General features: G+C 34.9%; 1 long non-coding RNA gene across 1 annotated transcript in view; it reads left to right on the top strand.

Moving 5' to 3' along the window:
* The first annotated feature begins 536 nt into the window (after positions 1 to 536).
* Positions 537 to 9294, top strand: part of LOC141559484 (uncharacterized) — a 62146-nt gene continuing 53388 nt past the window's right edge. The window contains exon 1 of the long non-coding RNA XR_012487432.1: positions 537 to 597. This is a non-coding gene — a long non-coding RNA (uncharacterized LOC141559484). The remainder of the gene's footprint in view (positions 598 to 9294) is intronic.

Here is a 9294-nt window from a genome sequence, read left to right as displayed (position 1 = left end):
AGTTATTAGAGTTAGCTTTCCCCCCATTTGTCTTTAATTGTGTCCAGCTTCCCTTCTTCTCCCTTAGGTTAATTTTTCTATCTATACCTTTCTTATGTTTAATTTTGTTTAACTTTCTTATATCTATTTCTATTTTCTAGGTTATTTGCAAAGCTCACATCTTCTCGGTCTAGTTTCTTTATAAAAATATTTAAAATCATTCTTTTTAATTGAAAATCTCTCTTTTTTAAGCTAACAAAAAAGTTTAAGGTTATTGATTTGTGTTCTGAGAGATCTATAATCCTTAAATTATTTTAGACATTGTCTTTGAGACATATGTTTTCCTTATATGGAGATCATATTTCCTTTTAATATTATTGCTTCTTGTTTCTCTTTTTCCATATTGTTCTTCATTCCTGTGAATGTGTATTCTCAATCATTTGTTCTGTCTTTTGCTTATTTTGTGAGATTTTTTTATCATAAATTCAAATATATCTCATCTACCAATTATTTCTATTGTATAAACTTTACAATTCTCATATCTTTTGCACCATTGAGGAACATCTGTCTGTGGTCTGATCCACTCTTGAAAATCCACAGGATCTTCTGCCTCATCAGGTATTTATTTTACTTTTTTTTTTTTTTTTTTTTGCCTTGCAATATTTTTTCAGAGATATTTGGATTTATAAGCTCATCTAAAAATCATATTCCCTTTTGTTCTTAAAATATTCCCCTTTGGTTTATCTGCTTAGGCTAGAGTTTTTAACTAAGCTTTCTTCTACCTTTATCTATGGCAATTTTAATCTTTTCCCCTTATATTGTCTTATTGCTTTTTATCTGATTTCTACTTCATCCATGGTGGTTTTCTTGAGGACTAGAGTTTAAAGTTGTTCATTTTTCACTAGTCATAACTTTTTCTTCAATTGACTTCTGGGAGAATAGAACTGGATTCATCTTAATGCCAGTATTTTTCAGAATTGGTGGAGTTTCTCCCTCCATAGGATGCCACTCAGTTACCCTTGCTCCTCACTTCCTTGAATGAACACTGTTTTAGCACAGCATGCTGCCATCCCAGGCAGAGAGAATTTCTCACTGAGACATTAAGTGGGGTCAGAAGGCAAAGTTGAGTTCTGTTGCAAGTCCATGGTTTGACTTGTGCAGCCCAACCAGACTATATTTGTTAGAGAAAAAGATTAAATATGCTAGGTAAGTTGAGAGGTATTGAGTGAGTGTATTGTTTTCTTAAGGTTTTGGGTAATTCAGACTGAGAAAAAAGATGAAACTGCTATTTCTATTGCCCAATTTTCTATTTCAGAAAAATTTTAGAGTCATAAGGACTGTAGAAAATATTTAGTCATCTATCTTGCTGATCCCATGACCCTGTCTTCATGTAATTTACTTTTATTTCATTAATATATAATAGGTTTTTGGAAAAGGATCCTGCAGGTAAAAGTCTAGATGCATGAACTTCTGGGAAAAATAGCCAAGTATTGTTTCTACCTGTCCTTGGACAAACTGAGATTATTTTGAGCTTTGAGATAAATGCTTCTGTAGGATTTACAGACATGTAAATACTATATCTGCTTTTATTAACAGAAAGTCAGTGCAGAGAAAGAATGAAAATTGGATTGAAGAAAAGTGATTGGAAAGTAAGGTGGCTTGGCTTTTTAAACCACTGTTTCTCTGCTTCTGGAGACCCTAAAGAGAATTGTACCTATAATAGACAAAAAAAAAAAAAAAAAGTTTAATTCTGAAAACAGATAAACATTTCAGCTTTTCTCCCTCTCTCTATCTCTGCCAGAAGTGACAGAGATTTATCCCAAATTTTCTTTGTTCTTTCAGTCTTTTTGTAATTCCTAATTCATTCAATCTTTAAAGCTGGCTTATCCTAAATATGTTTTTAATCAATCGTTGGTATTTTTTAAATTGTGTGTATCCTTATTTGTGGTCAAAGGAAGTTACAAGAGACTGAAATTAAAATTAATGGGAGGGGAAGGGATTTTATGAATCAAAGAGTGTTTGAAACATGGACCTATTTCCTTTCAATAGAAGGCAAGCTTCCTCATGACTAATTTCAATGTGCATCAAGAGCATAGGGAAGTCTTTGGAAGAGAGTGGACAGTCCTTGGGTCCATCAATGGGTTCTTACTATAAGATATACAAAAGGAAAGTCATATGATGGGATTTTAGGCATGGTGGCAAGGGTGGCAATAATTTTGGATTGGGCACCTTGCTAGGGTCCCTAAGATTATGTCACATTGGAGACTACTATTTCCACTTATGTATGAGTATATGAAGAAGCAAGATAGTAGAGATTTGTTTGCCCCCAGGTAATCGATTAGCTCCTACTGTTCACATGAAGATAAGACTCATTGTGTAGTGTTAATTGAAATTCAAATATATCCCTCCTCCTCACCTTCTAGACAGTTTTATTTAGTAGTCACTCAGTGTTGGTCAAGATTTTTTATGTGTTCTTCCTTAAGTCCTTTAATCCTAGTTGAATTTTTTAAAAATTATATTTAAATTGTATCAAACTATTTACTTTGAATGACATGCTTTTAATTGATGAAAAGTGCCTCTAAAATCAGGGTGAGATATAATATATAACCATTACTTTTATGATAAGACAATGAACTCTGATGGCAAAAATATAATAATTCATCACTTATTTGGCCAATTGAGAATTTTAGCATAACTAATAGACTCCCATCCAGTCAGATTAATAACTTACATTTATTTAGTGCTTTGTAGTTCAAAAATGTTTTACATATACTATTGAGCCTCACAATAGCCTTGTCAGTTTGATAGTATTATTATCTACATTTTATGGGGAGCTAATTCTCAGTCTTAACTGTCTCAGGGTCACACTCGGGAAAATATACACAGTAATTCACACCCAAATTTGAGTCTAGTATTCTGGCTACTAGATGACATATGCCTTTGAGATGCTGTGGTGATTTTTGTCTTAGGTAAAAATATTGGGTTTCAGTAGAAACGGTTATGGTCCATTTAAAAGTAACTTCTTTAAAGCATTTTTTAATAGGGCTGATTTCAAATAGATCATGATACTCCTGTAATAGTTTCCTTGAATTTGTGCTTCATTGCGTTTTTACTCTCAATAGATACCCTTACCCCTAAATCATGATTAACACATTAAATGTAGTATTTTTCTTCTTGTCTTGTCTATAATTGCCTCAATTCTTATCCTTCTCTTGTGTCTGGATAAATAACCTGCCATTTGGAATATCTCTCTGTACCATTCTAATTGATGGGGTTGGCAAAAACTGGCCCAGAAAATTATGTCAGCAGGCATCCTTTCTCCATTTCACTTCCTCTCTTCCTGCCTTCCACTCTCCCAATTTCTGGTACCTTCTGTTTCTTGTCAGCTCAAAAATGCTAGAAAAATAACCTTTCTCATAGTTTTTCTGCTCTTGGCACACCAGACCTGGCTGAAACCCAGCAGTAGAAGTATGTATGAAAATGAAGGTTTGTATTTGGAGCCAAGATGACAATTAATTGTTATTTTCTGAGCCAAACATAGGGATTTCAAACTTCTCCTGGGTTCCAGAGTATCTCTTGAGTCCTTAAAACTATGCCCCAAATTTCCCATCCATATATATTTTGAGTACATGACATTGTTTTTCACTTGAAGGTCAAGTTACTCATCTATGATATTTGGCTTCATGATAGTTTTAATTCTTAATGATGCTATTAACAATTAGTTTTGAATTTTACAGAAGCTCAGTTCAGATTTAGGAGGGATCTCTGCCCTCTTCACCTACCTTGATTATCTCAAATTTCTTATGGTCTAGGGGATGATGTATTTGTAATTTTGTTGCTGTTGTTATTGTCTAGAGGGCTCAAAACCTCATCATCATCATCATTATTATTATTTACTTTAAGTAGTCTTTCAGGAAAGGAGTCACAATTCTGTAGTGGCTGTAACAGCCTCTGACATTTCTAGATTAGACTAGGGAAGCTGACCTTGATGAAGTTCAGATATGTGACCACATTTATAGATGTTTTGGTCCTACAATACCAAGGTAATCTACACAAGCTTTATTTTGGATACTCATTGTCATCTACTGGTGAGAACTTTATTATCAAATGTGTATTGTATGAATGTTTCTTTTCAAGGTTAACCCTTCCATAACATGTAAATTCTTTGCCTTGTTCTGCCTTGCGTGCTTGGTTGATTGAGGTTGGTAGACTGACTCATGGTCACTTCAGGCATCTGGGCTACACATCATTGGACCTGAATTTTAAAAGATCTGTTTTCTTTTAAATAGATAGAAAACCAAAAGAGAAGAGAATGAGAGCTGGGAGGTTGGACAAAGAGAAACCAATCAGACCCATATGGACTCAGTTTCCTAGAAGGAAGCTTACTCAGCTATATAATCCCTCCAGGGAACCATAAAACCCCAAAACCATGCACTTCAAGGATGGTTGTAGACAGAGACTGATTTTCATTGGAAGTTGGAATTGTAAGAATAAGTGTAAGAGTCAGAGAAAGAAACACTGGAACGACAATGGTGAAAAGGCAAAAAAGTTTTTGTACTCATATGAAAGTTCTCAGTTAAGCCTCCTGAGGCCAATGAAATAGCCCAAAGAGGAGCTGAAACTTGAAGGTTATCTTGGACCTTACCCTTCACTAGTACCTTCACTGCTATTATGAGTTTTGTGGGTTTTCCTGGTTTAAGAGAATAAGGGTAGACTGTGTATCAGTTCTAAGTATCTTCCATTTTGGGGGGATTTTCAATCCCAGTATACTATTATAAGTCTGAAAATTTATATAGGTCCCATTAAGAGGTGAACTCATTAGAAAGTAGGATTGCTTGACTGTCCAGGAACCCTGAGTGCTTTTCCCTTTCAAGGAGTGGAAGTGAGTCTGGCTATGAGTCTGGCTAATTATATAGGCTCTTGGGAAGGACCAGAGGAAGAATAAGAGTTGTCTTGATTATTTATCTGTTCAGCTCTGAGCCCTTCATATCATGGTAAATAGAGCTTATATTTGAAGTTTTGTTAGCCTGAGTCCTTACTTGAGAGCTGAAGGCCCTTTCCTTTCTATTATAGAGAATTAGACATGATGTTCCCAAGGGAAATCTTGGGTCAGAGCAAACTAAGCCAAATTCTAATATTCCCAAAGGAAAACTTAAGTTGGATGATTGAGCCAAAAAGCTACTTAGTGAGAAATCCCCCAAATTGAACACAGTCATATAAAGAGCTTTGGTTCTAGGCCATGGGTTGCTTTTATATACAAAGCAACCGCATTGGGCCTTGTACACAGAAGGCACTCAGTCAATATTTATTGGATGCATGATGTTATTCCTCTCTCACCTTGCCAAAAAAAAAGTTTGCTTTTTCTATTTTACCATCTGTGTACACATTTTTTTAAAAGAGCAAAACTAAAATTCCAACTTAACAAGACCTCTAAAAGATCTAGAATAAATCTGGCTGACAAATTAGTTGTTCTTGGAACTACCCCCATGTACTTCTCCAGATTATCCCCCCAAGTATACCTTCATCATGACATCTTAGAATCCTTCTTTCCTTTAAGGATCATCTTAGAATCCTTCTTTCCTTTAAGGATCATCTTAGGTGCCACTTCCTCCATGAAGCTTTTCCTGAGTCTCCTTAAGTTGAAAATGTTTTCCTCCTTCCTCAGTTTTCTCTTTTTTTCCCCCTTTGCATCAATAATCACTCCCTACCTTTTAGTTATTTATTCATATAAACATCAAATCTCCCAGTAGAATGTCAAGTCCTTGCAGGAACTATATAATTTTTCTTCTTTTTTTTAATCACTAGAGTCTTTCATAGAGTTAAATACTAAATAAACAGTATTGTCAAAATGTCTTAATTTGGTATTAGTAGAAAGGTCTAGGACAATAGAACAACTTGATCCTCCAATTGTTGTTGAAGAAGAGATAACTTTTCATTTCATTTCTCAAAAACCATGAATAAGTGGTAAGTACAAGTACTGACATTGCTGTAAATAATACTTTCTTCCCCATGAGGAAAACCAGTAAATCACAGAGAGAGGCACATAGGAAAAGAAAAAAGATAATTAATAACTAAGCCAAAAGACTCTTCTATTTGGGCAGAGGCTTCTTTCCCCATTCTTCCTATCCTCACCAGAAGCAATAATGGTGATTAACACCATAAATATATGGCAATAAGATACAAATGCTTCTTGAATTCAATTTTTTTTTTATGGAGAGAAAGGTGGACTTCAAATTTTCCATATAGCAAGATCCTAGAATCTATCCTTCTTGAAGAGAAGGGAGTTTTTCTAGGTAGAATTAACTCTCATCTTGGTCAGATAAGAAGGATTGATTTGTTTAGCAATCTCCAAAGCATATCAGGGACAACTTGATATTGCAATAAGTACATTGCTCAGTTTGAAGTTGGAAAGACTGATCTTCCCTAATTCAAATCTTGACTCAGACACTTAGTAGTTGCGTGACTTTGAACAAGTTATATAACTGCTAGCTTCAGATCCTCATCGATAAAATGATCTGGAAAAAGAAATGTCAGACCACCTCAGTATTTTGGAAAATACTAGATTAATTCAAATTGGGAGATACTAAACTAAAGGAAGAAAAACTGACCTTTTGGGGCCAGTTTTGGGGTCCTAAGATTACTCCTTGAGTATTTGAAGGATTGTGGATCACAAATTACATGTAAAATGGAGGAATTGGATTTTTGTCTCAAGTTTATTCCAACTTTAAATTTTACAATTCTAAGATTTTTTTATCTTCAAACCTTAAAGGTTTGACAGGTTTGGCTCCTGTCCTCAAATATTGGTAGATGGGCAAGATATTCAAGATATTTTTTAATCCAGCCTGCATCTATCTTTCCTTGGAGAAGGGGTATGGTAGTTACATTAGCTTAGGTTTTAGTGTTTAAAGTTTTGGTAAAGATAAACTAAATACTAGCATTTCATCAGTGATAAACATGATCACCTTACTCAGACCTAGAAATGATCAGAATCTCCTAAAACTGGTGAGAATGGGCAATAAATCTGCCCTCCTAGGTCAAAAAACTCCCAGCCAGAACTATGCTTATGGCAAAAATTATCCCTGACTGAAATTCCACTCCCTGAAAGGGGATCCAAATTTGAAGCCAAGATTCTGTGTGCAAATTGTTTTAATTGACCCAAGCTAAATTAACTGCTTGGCTTTTCTGCCACAATAGACAAGGGAATCTCCAAAGACCTTTGTTCCCAAAACTAGTCCAGAAGTTTCATTATGTCTTTGAATAGCCAGATGGCCTTTCACAGGCATAACCCTGCCCTACTCCCTCCTCTAACCCTTAATCTGGTTTTTTTTTTGTTTTGTTTTGTTTTGTTTTCCCCCATGTCCCTTTCACTGTCTTTTTTTTTTTTCCTAGAAAAAATAAAACCTTCATAATGCTTGGACCTGAATTTAGCAAAGAGTGTTGTCAAAGTTTTATTTTCAGGGAACCCTATCTTTCTCCTTACCCTTCTCTCTAAAGATAAAAGCAGAGTCTGATCAAGTAAAATAATTCAGGAGAAATTTGGGAGACTCAGAAAGCATAGAAAAGATACTCATCATTTCACAACACTAAATTATTTTATGTTATTTATTTTATGGTTCCTGACCCTTGCCTTAATCCTTTTTGTGTATTTTCATTTAAAAAGTATTAAAGTGAAACTTGGCAACATGATTTGGCTCTACTAAATGCTGCAACAGCTTAATCCAGATTTTATTATACTGGAATTCAGTATAGGAATTAAGTTTAATGGGGCAAGACTCAGGAATTAGAGTCCTGTGAAAGGACTTCAGACTAAAGAGAATCCTTTTGACCTTAGATTATGTATAAAGATCTCTGTGTCTTTCTGATAATTCTTCAATTTATTTGTAGTTCAATTACAGTAATTAAGCATTGAGGGTTCTAGAAACACAACTAAAATAAATGAATTGCTTTCCTGAGATCACCACTTAACCTGATATCCACAGAGCACTGACAACATACAATACAGCAGTGTTGGGTTGGAATAGGGAAGAGAGGTAGGGAGATGGAAATTTCAAAAACAAAAACAAAAAAATCCAAAAAAAAAAAAAAACTGACTTCAATTCAATTCAATTCTACAAATGCCTGCTATATACCAAGAACTACACTAGACACTGGAAATATGAAAACAAATATGATAACAGTTGCTGATTCTAGGGAGCTTACTAAGAGAAAAAAACATTTACACAAATAAATAAAGAAATGCCTAGGAGGAATAAATTGGAGTATACTGTATGGGGCAGTTTTGGGGATGGCCAGAAGAGATGTAGGAGCATTATGTCAATTTAAAATTCTATTTCTGGTGTGTATGTGTGTGTGTGTGTGTGTGTGTGTGTGTGTGTGTGTGTGTGTGTGTGTGCGCTTCTTTCATATTCACAGATACCTAAAAAGTAATTCAAAGATGAATGTGTTCAAAACTGGATATGGTCTTGTGAAGTTAAAAGGACAAGAGATCTTGGGTCACTCAGTTGGAGCTACACAGTAACAGGAGTTTTCTGCAACTGTATAGCCTTTTCAGAATTGTCCACCAGGATGCTAATGAGATCAAACCCTGACTTGGCTTGTTAGAAGATATGTATTTGGAGAGGATTCTTTGGAGAATTCAGAGACTTGGTGAAATATGAAATACCAATTAAATTGTCCTGCAAACTACTTTATACTTTGATGTTTGAGTCTTAACCTCCTGGGAGACTATAACAGTAGTTGTAAGTTACTGCTGATTATTTAAATCTTCATTAACACATACTTTTAAGTTTCTTGTACTAAATATTTCTTTTGTGTGCTGGAGGAGAAAAACTCACTATTCTATGCCTGATTGTACATTGAATACCTTTCTATTCTGTTCTTTCAAGGAAGTATGTCAAACCTAAGCTTCCTAGTGACCTTCACTGAATTTCTAGGGTGGGAATATAAAGAGAGAAAAGCAATTATGTAGAAAAACCTGATCCCTCTCCTTAAAGGTTGCTCCAAATTTTCAGAAGACAAAATTTTCAGAAGAGTTGGTTTCAGTCATAGTGGTAACCAATGCCTGAACTTAGCCATGGAGTGACTAGGACATAAAAATGTTTGGCTAATGGAACCTTTGTATCTGTTAATATGTTCCTGGAGAACCACTTAACTCCCTACATTGCATATCCCTTAATCAAAGGAACTACTCTAACTTGCCTCTTTATGAAACATCTATCTGGACAGTTGGTAATGTTAGGAGGATTCTACACAAGCTACAATTTCTGTGTTCCTATCAGAGTTTTCCCTTTCTTATGGAAATGTGAGCTTATCCCC

The sequence above is a fragment of the Sminthopsis crassicaudata genome, chromosome 3 (assembly GCF_048593235.1).
Source record: "Sminthopsis crassicaudata isolate SCR6 chromosome 3, ASM4859323v1, whole genome shotgun sequence".
Classification (NCBI taxonomy): domain Eukaryota; kingdom Metazoa; phylum Chordata; class Mammalia; order Dasyuromorphia; family Dasyuridae; genus Sminthopsis; species Sminthopsis crassicaudata.
This window is presented reverse-complemented; position numbering and strand designations above follow the sequence as displayed.